The 14,541-nt window shown below is 42.4% G+C and overlaps 2 protein-coding genes across 2 annotated transcripts in view; one reads left to right on the top strand and one right to left on the bottom strand.

Annotated features, from left to right (window-relative positions):
* The window catches only part of GABRB3 (gamma-aminobutyric acid type A receptor subunit beta3), a 195,072-nt gene that overhangs the window by 21,518 nt on the left and 159,013 nt on the right, over positions 1-14,541 (top strand). The gene's annotated exons all lie outside the window — the stretch shown is intronic.
* Positions 1-14,541, bottom strand: part of GABRA5 (gamma-aminobutyric acid type A receptor subunit alpha5) — a 55,714-nt gene that overhangs the window by 28,444 nt on the left and 12,729 nt on the right. The gene's annotated exons all lie outside the window — the stretch shown is intronic.

Here is a 14,541-nt window from a genome sequence, read left to right as displayed (position 1 = left end):
ATAAAGTCAATTACATATATGTATTATTTTATATAGCACTAGTTATTTTCTGTGGAAATCCCATGGTATTGGGGTAGTCCATTTCAGTTCAACATACTGTGAATTGCCTGGATGCCTTACCAGGGGAAAAAACAACAGGGTCATTTTCCCCAGCATATTGCCTGGGGAAAGCAATACTGTCTTGCACTGAGCTGCCACTACATGTAAATTCTTGAGATACAGTAGGCATAGGGGTAGGGAAGAAAAAAGCAGACATATCTCCTGGGTGTTCTGAATGATTGATAGATCAAACCGAATACAAAGAAAAGTCTGAGGTAAATTTCTGAGCAATGCAGTATCAATTATATTGATATAAAATATATCAAACTGTGGTGGTTTTAAGGCTATGCCAAAGCACATATCACAATGAGAATCTGTTTTGAATATGCCATTTTGATATTTGCATAATAGAGATGGTTTTCTCAGAGTAGTGAGGATTCCATTCTCATTTTGCATTATCAATACCCTTATAAGCTTTCTAGGTTTCTGCTGCTATTCCACTCCAGAAGCACCAGACCACAGACTTTCAAAGCCCTACAGACTGCCCAGTGATACAGGTGGGCTGATACAGGTCTCCACTGGAGGGCTGTCTGGTTTCTTACCAAACTGTTGCATGGGGGGCAAAACTCTGCGAAGAAATCCACAACACCCTGCTACCAGAATGCAACTATCACATGTAGCCACATTCCCCAGCTACTCACTGCTTCATATTAGCATACAAAAGTGAGTGTTCTTGATAAAAGAACTTATATCCAAAGGGATCATAAATGGTAACAAATTGTCCATGTACAGATGGCACAGTGTTCAGCTAGTCCAGTTCAGTACAAAACAATGATGCCTTGCCAGGGCACTCCAGCTACATGGACAATAAATTGGGAGAAATGGTTCCGCTCTGCCAATGCACAGAAATTCTGGGGCTTTACTAGTAGCTGGAAATGGCAAAATAAACACACAGAAATGTAATACTATACTGGCTAGAGATCATACAATGAGTTGGAAAACAGGGAGGGAAAAAGGCAAGTTGCAAATAGTAATAGAAAATGTAAAGATAGTACAGCATACAAAGCAAAAAACCTAATCCAGTTTAGAATAGTGATAATGTGTCATTTGGTAAGAATAGACAGGAAGCCTACAATATAGAAATTACTGACGACTGACATACCTGCCCTTAGGCAAAACTATTCTTGGAGTTTATTTTCATAAAAGAAATTTTAAAATCACTAAAATACAGAGTTGTCTGCAAGTGGAGACTGCCCTTGGGCACCAAAGCCAGAAAACAGTCACTGACAGTGCTACATGGATGAATTTAACAAGCTGGTTCTAGTAGCATCCTGCCAAGAACTTGCATCCTTTTCATAAAAATAACTCTAATGGGTACTTGAAAGCAAGGCTGCCATCCTTCCAGTGCATCATTCTATTTTCTGTACTAAGTATCACAAATTTCCTTGATAGATTCAGAAACCTTGGTCCAAGTGCCATAAGAAAAACTGAAGTGTTTTATGGCAGTCCATCTCCTATCTCTTTGTTTGCCAATAGTGCAAGTATGCTGTTTCTTTCAAAGGCTGCAGCTTGACATTTTAATACACACACTTATCATCTGTAAGCATTGATGGAGGGGATCCCTACATCCATCTGAGCAAGGCAGCACCTGTGAAATCCAGAAGTAAGGGAAGATTCAATGCAGAATTATGAATAAGGCCTTCTGTTTCATTGCATTGCCACATTAATTGTTTCGTGCTACGTGCATCTCTGCAAACAACCCTTGTGTGTAATGAGGAAGGCTGTAGACATTCCTCAGCTGTCAGCGTGGAAGAGAAATAAGATAAGTTCCACAGCGACTGACCTAGCAGAATTTAAGTACCTTCAGAAATCATTTCTGCCTGTCTTAAATGAAAGGGTAGCACATAAGGCTGTAGGGCACCTGGCTGCCACTACCCAGTTCACAAGCTGCAAAGCCCCCAGTGGTGCAAGGGTTACTCCTGTGCTTCCTCTTAATTCCTCATCTAGCTAAAGGTGGCGTATCCCTTAAAAGGATGGTTCCTAGTCCAGTCTTCTGGGTCTAACCCCGGGGGAGGGAGAATGGAATTTAATAGCTGCAAGGCCAATGGCATCCTGCGCTGCATCTAAAGAAGAGTGGCCAGCAGATTGAGAGAGGTAATTCTACCACTCTATTCTGGTGAGACCTCACTGTGTCCAGCTCTGCGACAAGATAGACGTAGACCTGCTGGAGCAGATCCAGAGGAGGGCCACAAAGATAATCAGAGGGCAGGAACACCTCTCCCATGAAGACAGGCTGAAAGAATTGGGGCTGTTCATCCCAAAGAAAGCTCTGGGGAGACCTTATAACTTCATTTCAATATCTAAGGGGACCTACAAGAAGGCTGGGGAAGGACTGTTTAGAAGGGCTTGTAGCCATAGGACAAGGGGCAATGGTTTGAAACTGGAGCAGGGTACATTTAGGTTGGACACAAGGAAGATGTTCTTTACAATGAGAGTGATAAAATACTGGAACAGGTTGCCCAGGGATGTGGATGAAGCCCCGTTGCTGGAGACATTCAAGATCAGACTTGATGTGGCCCTAGGCAGCCTGATGTAGTTGGAGGTGTCCCAGCTCACTGCAGTGGGGTTGGACAAGATGAACTTTGAGGGTGTCTTATCACCTAATGCACTCTGTAAATTTGTACATGTGGTTTGGTACAGACTTCACTTTAATTAACATGAATTCTTTGAGTGGAGATCTTTTTGCTCCTTATCAATGGTATCTGCATGCTTCTTACCTTTTCCTGTGCCACTCTTAGTCGGGCCATCTCCAACAAATGAACTAGCTATACCTATTTGTTACATGCTAGTCTTAAATATGTAGCTGAGTCACTTAAGTAATTTTCAAATGCTCAGTGAACACTCTCCTAGGTACCTCTTACAAACTGCGCACTTGACTGTGGGTTCTGATACACCACATAAATGTCATCATCCTGAATTTCGGCATAGATGTTCATTACTGTATGAGGACCTGAAAAAAAAGGTCACTAAATTGACTTCTGGTTCAGAGAGACTAGATTAATCCAGTGAATACAAGACAAAAAAAAAAAAAAAGCAGCACAGCAGCCATCTCTTACATTCTGGGTGCTGGACGCGTGGGTCAGTGCATAAGGATTTGCTTCTAACTGCCGAGTACAAAAAAATATTCACATCCTAACTCCAGGAGTCACAACACAATATTCTGGCTTGCTCCTTCAAATATTACCTGGGGTGATATTTGCACACTTTGTCTTTTAACATTGTGTTAAAGCTTACACAGCCTTTGCATACTCTGGTTTACACAGCTGATTGCAACATAATTTCTCCCAGTTTGCATTTCTTGAAAAAAGAAAAAGGAGGCCTTGGCATGTATATATGAAACAGCCTTTGCCTAATCCTTTTAATATGGTCACTCCAGAACAAGCTTTCTGTGCTCACTGTAGCACAGCTATCTGAGCTACATAGTCTCCAAACCAGGATTTTTCTATCACAGCACAGGCATTGCTCAAAACTGCAGTTCCTTCCAATAAAAGCATTTAAAATCTTCCCTCCTCCACCATGATTGTCTTAATAAAAGACCTATGGGGATTAGTTTCACTCAGAGTTTTTGACAAGATTGTAAAAAGGCTGCTAAAGATCTTTTAAAATGGGAGGATGAAACTCTGATTTTATTGCAGTTAGTGGTAAAACTCTCCTTGACCCCAGTGGGGCTGGTATTCACACAAAATATGTAACAAACCCTGGTTACAGCTGCTGATTTATTATTAACAACAAAATTTCTCATTCATAAAGCTCCAAATACTTAACACTGCTCTCCAAATGTTAATCAACCAACAAAATGCTACAGCACACATTAACTATCTAAAAAAAAAAAAAAGTTAGGTCTATAAATTATTTCCCTTACCATCCATAATTGTACATGAAAGTTTCAGCGAATCTTCATTATGTATAGTCTTTATTTTAAGAATACAAAGTGATCACTGATATTATGTTTCAACAAAATAGACACATATGTGAGTATCCATCTAAGAAAAAGACAACAATTTAAGCAGCAAAACTTCTTCCCTCCAAAGTCTTCAACCATTTCCACCGAAGAATTAAGTATGATGATGCAGGAGGAGAAGGAGGTCTTAAAGTCAAGGATGTAGCAAGAAAACAAATGCAGATGTTTGGGAGCCAGACATCTGCAGTGAATGTGATTCTAGGAGAGGTGGAATTCCCTTGGAAGAAGTCCCAGAGGCACAAGATATCCTGTCCCACAAGAACCTGTTTGAAGGCATTGCAGGGATCTTCCTGCTGTTCCTTTGATTTCTCTCAACGCATGGCAGCATCTGTTTCTGTTCATGGGAAAAGAAGATGGGAGACAGAGCAAAGTTGTCCTTTCTCTGCTACCCTGGAAGCGTAGAAAACATTTTCCTAAGTATTATCTGCATCTGCCAGGTGGAAGGTGAGGGCAGTTAGCTGCCTGGGGAGCCAAGAGACAGGTATAAAAACTTTTTGTTATCAGCTCCTAGCTTTAATGTGCTGGCACATTAAAACAGAGAGCTTTAGGAGAGGGGAGCTGAAAGGCAGAATCACCAGTGGCTTCTGGGAGAAGTTAACTCAATATAAGTGTTGAATAACAAGAGTTACTGATGAACAGGGCACAAGGAAAGTTTTCTTAGCTCTGAAGCACTGGGACCAAGAGAGATAGGAAGCTCTTCTGACTGTTTGCCCTAATCACCAAACCAGCTCTGTCTTAGTTGTTCATTTCTGTGCACTGCCCTTTGCCCTGATTAAAGGGAATATTTTAATGCTCTGCTTTGGCCCTACCTGTGCTGGCACCCAATATCTGCTTCAGGGCTCAAGCCAGAATGCATGCAAAAAGTCCAAAGAGTCTTTCCCAGCACGAGGCAAGTTGTCAACATTTTTCCTTTATAAAAGGAAAAATATTTGCTTGAAACTCATCTCAAATTTATCTCAACATTTCCACAATATGCTAAAAAAAGAGTTAAGTGGATCCAGTCTCACATAGGCTGCAACCCACCCAAAGGGGTTGGCTGTCTCCCTACAGATGGAAACTTCAGGGTCAGGTCAAACTCTTCTCAGAAGGTAACTCAACAACTTGTGCCCTTGTGGCACCTTCAGTATGCACTCATGTGGGCCAGAGATTTATGGACAGTTGCTGGTTTAGATTGGGTTTTCTAAAAAAATGTGAACACATTAGTAGGTTTGTGGAAACACATTTAGCCTTGACCCAGAACACAACTATTCACCTGTTCTCCCACTGTAATGTCTTGAGAACACTTGTATAACCAAACTATTATTTCTTTCAAAAGATTTTAAAGGAAGATTTGTTTCAGGCCCCAACATAGCAAATGTGTAGCCTAGCCCAGGGAATTAATGTCGATTTCTTAAGGAAATGTAATGTGTGCTTGTATGAGCACATATACACACACAGACATACACATATATACACACACCTCCCATACAGCTCTAATAAATTGTTGATGGTGGCGATAGGAGGCTACCTAGCTTGGCATAGAAGTGTTACAATGTAGATACACACTCAGTCAGGGTATCTATGGTAAGTCATACCCTGAAATCCATCCCTGGCTGGGTGACTGCCACCTGGCTCAGGGGCTGTCATGGTTTAAAGGCACCCAGCCTAAACTACCACATGAGCAGAGAAGAATTTGTTCTCAGATACTCAGATGCTGCCTTGCTCATGAATTTCGTCAGCGTGTTGGATAAGAGGTTAAAATATGGACTCAGGGCCTTGTTCTGCATGTTTATCTGGGGTGTGAAGGCAGTTTACTGATGCTTATTTTTAACACTGGTTGTACCCTCATTTCCTTGGAATTCACCATACAAAGTGAACACAGAACAGAAATTAAAGCTAGGAGCTGAAGTGAGGTTGTGTGCAGAAATTTGTCATACCCTATTTTTCCTTCATAACCACTCGGCCAAGATTACTACCATTTCCCAACTTTATTATGATGCCGAGATGCATTATCTTTATGTGACACCAAAATGTGTTTTTAAAATGCCACAAGGAAAGGACCTCAGAAGACTAAGGATCTCCAGTACTGAAGTTTTCATGAGCTGTGAATGCATAATTCAGATGCATGGTGTACTTGACAGCAAATCTTGCATTTTAAGCAAACCGAATCCTTAGTGTAGCTTATACTGAAGTGAGAAAACAAGACTTTAATTACCTAGATTAAACAAGACTTTAATTACCTAGATTAACTGTACTGAAGATGAGGTTATCCTGAAATGATCTGAGGTGGACAGGATTGATCTCAAAAGCTGTGCCACTATAAGAATGACCTCCTTGCATGTGGAGTACTTTGGCATAACCAGAGCACACTCCTAGGCAGGGGGGGGTTGTTCAGCCTCTAGATACAGGAAGAATGGAGAAAGGCAATGACATAACCAACAGGACAGTTAAATGATCTGATCTTTGATAGGGATTTGGGGGGGGTCAGAGAAAGAATTGCACTTCTAGCTCCTGGTAAATGTTTATAACGGGAGTAATACCTTTAATTCTATGGTATTTCTTTAATATGGATATAAACAATGGATGGAGCACTGGATTTACACTTATCCATCCTTGCCATGCAAGGAGTCCATAAATAAGGTAAATCTCAATGGAAGAAACTCTGGTTTTTATCAGGTTAACTAGTTTAATAAAAAACCCCAAGCCTGACAGTCAACTCCTTTAGGTTTTCTGTCGACAAACCTTACTTTCCTAAAGACACCTTAGACCAACATGGCTATGCAGCACTGAATGCTACAGCATAATATCACACCCATCTACTTAACAGTTTCACTTAAACTCTCCAAGCTTTCTCTGGTCTCTGTGATGAATTCTCCTTGACATCCCATGAGGAGGGACTTCAAATCTCTTCTGCAGTAGCTTCTATTTTTATCGAATTCTTCAGTTAACAAACAAAAATATAACTAATACTAGTAACACTGAGATGCTGATGAAGATGTTAATGCAGGTAAAATGAGAGACAACACCTCAACCAGTCTCCATTTAATTACATCATGTCACATATTTCCCCTATTCTGCGCATTCTACATGTTTTGCCTACAACCTCCTCATCAGCATGGCCCTTTGTACTCAAAGTCCTGTTTAAGACTAAACTACGAGCTTCTCTTTGGCTCTCGAGTAAGGCCAGTCCCAGCTACTGGCAGAACTAGCTGGTGACAGCAATGTCTAGTGCTACCTGACCACACAGGTAGTCATCCAGTCCTTGTTTTCAATAGGAGAAACCTCAAGTACACAAGGGAGAAGGAAGCTCCTGCAGGCACCCTAGGTAGTGGAGGCTAAGGACTGTCGTGGACACAGCACATCTCCAGTTTTTGATACCATAAGCTAGACAATCTGATCACTGCAGGTTTTCTAGATGGCCAAAGGGGCTTTCTTCCTCCACTTCTGCTGCCAGTATTGGACAGATTTCCCCTTGGATGATGGTTATATGGCTGCATAGCCATCCTGTTCCTTTCATTTCACACATATTTATATTTGTATGGACAGGCACGAAATTGCATGCAGTGTTTTCTAGAGAGAAAAATGAGCTGGAACTAGAAAGTAATAAGGACTGGATGGGCAGTACCAGCCTATTTGGCCTCTCGCATCTAGACTCCGATGCAAAGACATGGGAGGGGCAGTAGGAGGGGTTATGATCTGGCAGCCCTAAAAACAGAGCTAAAACCCTTGGCTATTTTACGCAGTTCAGACAAATGAACTAGAGCTCCGAAACATCTCAACACAATTTCTTTTCAGCCACTTGCATTTAACACTAGCCTCTTCTTATTCACCTCACATTTCTATGTCCACCTCTCAGGTCACATCTCATTGAAATCTCCTATTTTTTTGTAACTCCAATGCTCCTCCATGCCTGTGTGTGAAATGTGTATGCATGGGATGCACCAAGTGATTTGACCACACATGCACACACCTATTTGTATGTATCCCGCTTGGTACACGGAGGAGCGTGTTCAGTCACCCAACCAGGACATTATTATCTAGGCTTTTTTGTCTTGCTTCTGAAGTGCCACACACTACTGATTAATATTGCTGTGAAGTGCCAGGCAAAGGGGCAGGCTGTGGATGCCTGTGGTTGCAAAGAAAGAGTATTCTGTTCCCTCAGTTCTTTCACACTCTCAACAGTCATTAAACAGGCCCCAGTTTACCACTTATTATTTATAACATCCCCAGCACTAGCATCTGCTACGGCATGAACATTTGCTTGCCATAATGCAACCTGAGATAAGGAAGGACCAAATCTAGTGACATTTGACTATCCCCATGCTAAAGTATGTTCAACGATATACTTGGTTCCTTCTTTCCACTGAGATTTCCCCAGGATGAAGATGGAGTTACACAGCTGGATGGGAGCTCCCTCTCAGTGAGGAGCATTTCCCCCAGGACACGCAGTCCTGTGCCCTTCCATGCAAACAGCGATGATGCAGCTGCACCTACACACTGGTCAGCTTGGTGACACATTCAGAAGAGACAGAAAAGCAAAAGCAGGCAGAATGAGTGAGATACATGTTCTACCACTGGAATGAGCAAACCTGGAGACAGTTGTTTAACTGACGCTGAAATTGTGTAACTGATGCACAGCAAAAACATATTAGGTATTTACTATTTTGACTAAGGAGGTCTTGCTAATTTTCTTTCATTTTATCTGAATTTCCAAGTCAAAACAGTTTGGTTTTGTGTTTACAGAAAGAGTACACATTAGTGCATTAGTCACTAAAGTAGAACAATGAGGCAACCTTAGGAAGCATGACTGAGACATTAAAATAATCCAGGCTTTCATCATCCCTTCTGGTCCCAAAGTTTCCTGGCCCAAATTCTGATAAGATTATGTAAAGGGAAACCAGCTTTGCTGGCAGAAATTCTTCCTAGGTTTGTATACTGGATATAGTGCATAAAATGGACATAACCTTGGGATTTTAGATTGAGCCTGGTAGAAATTACTTGCTTCATGATTTAGGGCAACCAGATAGAAATAACAGTTTGGAATTTTTTTTTGAATGATACAAACATGACTGTAAGCTATAACTCTGTGTATGTGGTTTCAGAAAATTTTATTTAACAGTATGAAATGGAGTAAGTCAAGCTGAATATCAATATAAGATATGCTAACATAGTAAGATCTCTCAGGAAGTAACTGACATGTCTAAAGGCAATGTCTTAAGACTTCTACAGAACAGAATAGACAGAAGACCAGAAACAGGCACAGCCAGTGGACTACTTGTTAAATGACAAGCCATGTGCATTCTTTCCATCTGCATTATCACGCCACGCCACTTTCCTATGAAAAGGCTGAAGAACTCAAGCAGACAGGAATGGAATGGGACAATGAAGATTATCCCTACCCGTGCCCTATATATAGCTACTGAGCTAAATATACTGGTATTTTGATTTGATGTGATGAAGCCTTTGGAGAAAGGCAAATTACCAAGAATTTCATAGATTCCTAGACTGGTTTAGGCTGGAAGGGACATTTAAAGGTTATCTTGTCTAGCCCCCAGGGTTTCCTACAGGGAAACTGTGGTATAACACGATTCAAGGTTTAATTTCTCACTCCACCATAATATGTTCATCTCATCTGATGTTTCTGAATCATCTTAGACCAGGCCCTCCCTGTCTTTTCTGAAGTAGCTTGGAGCCACTCTCCAGCTTCCGTAAGCCCTCCTCACACACATGCTTTTACTTTCTGACTACTTCAGGTATACCTACACCCCACCTGCAGTACCTTCTAGGTATTCCTGAGTGACCATCACCAAGTACACTCCTCCCTAAAACTCTTCTACCCTCATTTCTTGCAAAATCCTATCTCACCTAAGCCTTCAAATACGTCTTCCCAATCCTCTACTCCTGACTTAGCCACAGGTAACCGATGCCCATCAGCAGCTAGGTGGCCTCTGACATCCCTCGCTAGACACCCCTTTCCTCACCAACATTCTACAAACTTTTCATCTAAACAAGCAAAGGAAAGAATGGAATTTATTGGGGTTTCTTAAGCTCTTCCAAAGGTGCACTACTTTCCCTCCTATATGCATCTAGACAAATTTGGAGGACTGAACTTAGTTTAAATGTGTTCACATGTGCTGTGCTTGCAAAATCTTGGGCTTTAGGTTGCATGGAGAGGAAAATCATAGAATCATAGAATCAAGAAGGCTGGAAGAGACCTCAAGGATCATCGAGTCCAACCTGTCACCCTACACCTCATGACTATCTAAACCATGGCACCAAGTGCCACGTCCAATCCCCTCTTGAACACCTCCAGGGATGGGGACTCCACCACCTCCCTGGGCAGCACATTCCAATGGCCAACCACTCTCTCTGTGAAGAACTTTCTCCTCACCTCCAGCCTAAACCTCCCCTGGCACAGCTTGAGACTGTGTCCTCTTGTTCTGGTGCTGGTTGCCTGGGAGAAGACACCAAACCCCTCCTGGCTACAACCTCCCTTCAGGTAGTTGTAGACAGCAATGAGGTCACCCCTGATTCTCCTCTTCTCCAGGCTAAACAGTCCCAGCTCCCTCAGCCTCTCCTCATAGGGCTTGTGCTCAAGGCCTCTCACCAGCCTCGTTGCCCTTCTCTGGACATGCTCCAGCAATTCAACATCTTTCCTAAACTGAGGGGCCCAGAACTGGACACAGTACTCAAGATGTGGCCTAACCAGTGCTGTGTACAGGGGTACAATGACCTCCCTGCTCCTGCTGGCCACACTATTCCTGATGCAGGCCAGGATGCCATTGGCTCTCTTGGCCACCTGGGCACACTGCTGGCTCATGTTCAGGCGCCTGTCAACCAGTACCCCCAGGTCCCTTTCCACCTGGCTGCTCTCCAGCCACTCTGACCCCAGCCTGTAGCTCTGCATGGGGTTGTTGTGGCCAAAGTGCAGCACCCGGCACTTGGACTTGTTGAATGCCATCCTGTTGGACTCTGCCCATCTGTCCAGCCTGTCAAGGTCCCTCTGCAGAGCCCTTCTACCTTCTAACAGATCAGCACCTGCTCCCAGCTTGGTGTCATCTGCATATTTACTGATGATGGACTCAATCCCCTCATCCAGATCATCAATAAAGATATTGAACAGGATGGGGCCCAGCACTGATCCCTGGGGGACACCACTAGTGACAGGCTGCCAGCTGGATGTGGCACCATTCACCACCACTCTCTGGGCTCGGCCCTCCAGCCAGTTCCTAACCCAAACATGAAGGTACTTCAGGAGACAGCATTTCCGATTAGGCAGACAAGGATTTTAATTTCAGTGTAAGTGAAATGACTAGAGAGTTCACTGTAATGCTATCCTCCTATAGTAATGAATAGAGATAGCATATCCATAACAATTCTTCAGAATCTACCAGGTACTTCTGAATTCTCCAGATGCAGATGCTGAGATCCTACTGCAGGTATGGAAAAGACAGTCACCAATGCAGTGGTGTTTTCCTGGGGGTGCTTCATGGGTTAGCCATCAGGGTACTGCTTCACTCTGGTTTCTGTTCAGTCACTCCATCCCCTCCATGCACACCCAAGACATCGGGTCATCCCTCTTAGTTCATCCTTATATAGCAGGGGGAGCACAAGGGAATCTGTCAGAAATTGTACCAACTAACCCCCAAGGGAAAGCTGGATTTGCCCCTGTGCCTGGTGCAGACTCAGAACTAAAGCTGGACCTTTTGTGACCCCTCATAGTCCAGGCAAGCACCTCCCTCTTCCAAGGACAGGTTGGTTCAGGTCTAGGTTTTGTCTTTTAATCAATTCTGTGCCTGCTGCGCGAGTTCTCTTCTTTGTGATGGAAATCTGTGCGGGGCTCTGCCCACTTTTAGTACCAGCAGAACAGGCTATTGTCAGATACTCTACATAGGGACTATATTTGGGCAGGTCATAATTGCCCATTTTGAATGTATTATACCAGTCTCCTCTGATGCCTTTCTCTCCCTGTGGGTATCTCCAGACATGGATTTTTCAAACCAACAAACCCCAGTTCCTTGAAGGACAGCTTTTGAGAAGTAGGGCAATGTGCAATCAAAGGAGAGAGACAAGAACCGATAGGCTTGGTGCTAAAACAAGAATTCTGCTGCTGTCCTCAGGGAAGGACCCTTAACTTCACATATCCCTATTTTCTCTCGCTCTGTCAAAATCTGAATCGAAGAAAAGCAGCTGAGAGTCCTTGTCACCACAGCAGTTTTTCATCACTCTGCAAGACTCAGCCCATGTGAACAAATTATTTTTTTTATTCCTGCTTCTGACAGTTTGAAGTTTGAATATGAAAGAAAAAAAGCAGCAAGTCTAGTACGTGAAAAGGAAATGAATATTTGTATGGCTTGATAGCTCCTAATTTGTTTGGTAATATTTATACAATACCCCAAAACATTGGCAGATCCCTTTCCGTAAATATAAATGGATGCATAAATGAAATCTTCCATTTGAAGTAAGAACAACATATTCAAATTGAACAGCAATGTTCCCATCTAGACAGCTGGCATTTAAAACATTTAAAAGCATAGATTTGCTGGCCATTCCTCGCTCAGGGCCATGCAAGCGAATCTGCACCTGGGAAAGGCTGCCTTCTGGCAAAGTCAGCACTTGAGAACCCACGTATTTTTCACAGAGTAATTTTCCCTTAACAAATCCCCAAGCAAACAAAACCTGGCTTTCCCAATTGAAGTCTTCCAAGCAGCACCACATCTTCCAGCCAACTGGTTTTATAATCGATAGCTCTACAGCATAAAATGGTTAGCTTGCTAATCAAGTGCTTCACGGAAGAGCAGACTTTGTGCTAACATGCATCCCGGACGTGTGTACGCTTGCACGTACAATTTTAACACTCAGCACTAATGTAAGAAATTGTATTTTCAGCCTAGCTAAGCCTGTGTGTTGGCTATAGCGGAGCGTGGCTATGCTGCCATCAAGTGGACAGCCACCCTACACATCACTGAATTTTAACTATCAGGAGCAGTAATGACAACTCTTTCAGGGCTATACTATAAATGGTGGAGTTTCTCAACACCTTACTGACAAACCTCTTCAGTCTGCAACTGATAAATTATGCGTTTGCAAATTCATGGGACAGATTAAACTGAAAAAACTCTCAGGATCTCTGGCAAACTTCAGTCACCACAAAATGGGAAAAATCTGTTTGTAAACTCTTCAGATACATGATGAAGTCATATTTAAAATCCCTAATTACTGCACCATGTCCTAGTGCCAGCAAAAGGGGTCTGGAGTCCTTTCAAAAGGACAGGAAGAAGGGGGTTTCTAAGGAGCCTAGCCCTTGTGGTGACAAAGATTTTTCAATGTCTACAAGCTGATCACAGAAATAGAAGATGATATTAAAAAATGCTTATGAGCTGCTGGCAAAAAGTTAATTTATGGTCCAAAAGCTTAGCTCTAGCGAGCATGCTTTACTTCACACAGTTTCTTGCTTCTTCGCAGCTTTTTTCCTGGCACTCTACAGTAAAATTCGTCAGAGCTTCTGCCTTTATAGCCAGTTCCCACTGAGTGAAAAAAATGCAGCTCAGTGAGATATGCTGATTCTCTTTTTAGCCTGAAAAGGTTGATTAAATTACTGTCACCAATTTTCAGATTAGTTTCATGAAATGAAGAAATTTTATGCATTTTACAATATTTATTTCTCAGCTAAGATAAATAACTTATAAATTTTTTAACTGAAAGAACTGAATTTTTGCCTCCATTTACAAAGCTATTGTCTATAGTCTATATTGTCTATATTGTCTGATTAGTGAAATACGAAGCATATTCTCTAGTGCTTTTTATCACAGTGGTCTTACTCAAAAAGAAAATAAAAAGGGCAGGGGGGAGAGAGAGAGAGAGAGAGAGAGATCATTTACAAATGGAGATGTGGGCAATACTCCCCTCTAGGGGCAGAAACAGATTTTGCAACACTCAATTCCACGGCATATCATTTGTAAACCACACCAGCAAAATAAAACAAATAGGGCCTACCAAATGAAAGACAACCAGAAGTACTAAATCATTCCCTGCAGAGTACGCTGCTGCCTATGAAATCTGTCTAAAGAGCATGTTGTGTTCCTGTATTCATGCAGAAGGGTTTAAATACTACATGTATAGAGAAGCCCATTTATCACATTTCCCTAGCAACATATATCCTATCAGCTTCCGACCTAGACAACATATCACCAAATGCAATATGCAGAGGACACATTTTTCTTTATGTGTAAACACATGTATCATGAAAATGTATGTACTGACAAGTGCTAAAGCTGGAAGTTTGCTCAGCTGATCATGCTTGGTAGATTTGGAAGTCAAATAAGATGGAAGGTCAGCATCGGCTCGTCTGCTTCCCTCCTCTTCATTTTAGGCAGCCAGATGCGAGGTTGCAAAAGCAATTCAAGCATCTCCGTCAATGACAGAGGGTCCAATCCTCCCCACACGGATTACTCCTACGTACAGTCTGGGAAGCTCACAATTCCTCCTTGGAAACGAGGGGA

This window comes from Indicator indicator, chromosome 1 (assembly GCF_027791375.1).
Source record: "Indicator indicator isolate 239-I01 chromosome 1, UM_Iind_1.1, whole genome shotgun sequence".
In the NCBI taxonomy this organism is placed as follows: domain Eukaryota; kingdom Metazoa; phylum Chordata; class Aves; order Piciformes; family Indicatoridae; genus Indicator; species Indicator indicator.
The sequence above is the reverse complement of the archived record's forward strand: the minus strand, read 5'-3'. Positions and strand labels throughout refer to the sequence as shown.